Source organism: Cebus imitator, unplaced genomic scaffold (assembly GCF_001604975.1).
Source record: "Cebus imitator isolate Cc_AM_T3 unplaced genomic scaffold, Cebus_imitator-1.0 Scaffold89, whole genome shotgun sequence".
Lineage (NCBI taxonomy): Eukaryota > Metazoa > Chordata > Mammalia > Primates > Cebidae > Cebus > Cebus imitator.
The window spans coordinates 1881776-1883152 of NW_016107404.1; positions in this window are offsets into that span (position 1 = coordinate 1881776).

Sequence of the window (1377 nt, forward strand, 5' to 3'; positions counted from 1 at the left end):
GGGTTCAGGCAATTCTCCTGCCTCAGCCTCCTGAGTAGCTGGGATTACAGGCACGCACCACCATGCCCAGCTAATTTTTTTTTGTATTTTTAGTAGAGACGGGGTTTCACCATGTTGATCAGGATGGTCTCGATCTCTTGACCTCGTGATCTACCCGCCTCGGCCTCCCAAAGTGCTGGGATTACAGGCTTGAGCCACCGCGCCCGGCCCGGGTTTTTTTTTTTCTACTTTTTATTTTATTTTTGGTTATTTTCGAGTTAGATTTCCTTGAGTATGAGTGTGAATGCAGAAAGTCACTTAACATCTCTAAAAGATTCAGTTTCTTCTAAAAAGTGTGATAATGAAAGACTTCACGAATGTGATAGCCTTAGAACCAACTGCTGAAGAAGAGTAGACTTTCCCAGGAACACGAAAGTAGAAAGGAGATTCTACTTTGCAGAGAAAATGACATGCACAAACGCCCGGAGGCATTAGACGCTCCCAATAGTTAGCAGTGGCTCCAGCTTGGAAGGGAGGAGTCGAGGTTTAATTTAGAAGACGAATCCTGGAATCCCAGCACTTTGGGAGGCCAAGGCGGGCGGATCACGAGGTCAGGAGTTCGAGACCAGCCAGACCAACATGGTGAAACCCGGTGTCTACTAAAAATACAAAAATTAGCTGGGCGTGGTGGTGCGCACCTGTAGACCCAGCTAGTCAGGAAGGAGAATTGCTTGAACTTGGGAGGTGGAGGTTGCAATGAGCCAAGATCGCACCACGCACTCCAGCCTGGCAACAGAGCAAGACAACGTATCAAAAAAAAAAAAAAAAAAAAAAGGCAAGTCTAGGGAGATATTATAGAAATAGCAGCTGTCATCACAGTGCTTTACTTGATCACGAGCGCTTTGTCCAGCCCACAGCCCCTACCCCTTTAAGTGAGACAGGCCCAAGTAGTACCTTGCTTAGAAATAACTGCTTTCTTTATCTAATGACCCCAGGCTGACAAGTGGCTAAACGAAGGGTCTGGCAACCTGCAAGGTATCTGCAAACCTCTGCCCAAACTGAGAAAATCAAGTCCAATCAATATTCTCTTCTGCTTGAAAATTGTTTCTGGGAAAAGCAAAAACTGAAGCTGAAAAGGCATGGAGAATCCATAAGCCAAAATTATATTGAAGCTCGTAGAGTCAGACATTTTCAGACGTGCTCATGGAGCCCAGGAGGTTCTTCCAGTTTTTGATTCAAACTCAAGGAGTTATTTAAAAGCTGAAATATTACTTTTAAAAATACTTTTAGGCCGGGCGCGGTGGCTCAAGCCTGTAATCCCAGCACTTTGGGAGGCCGAGGCGGGTGGATCACGAGGTCAAGAGATCGAGACCATCCTGGTCAACATGGTGAAACCCC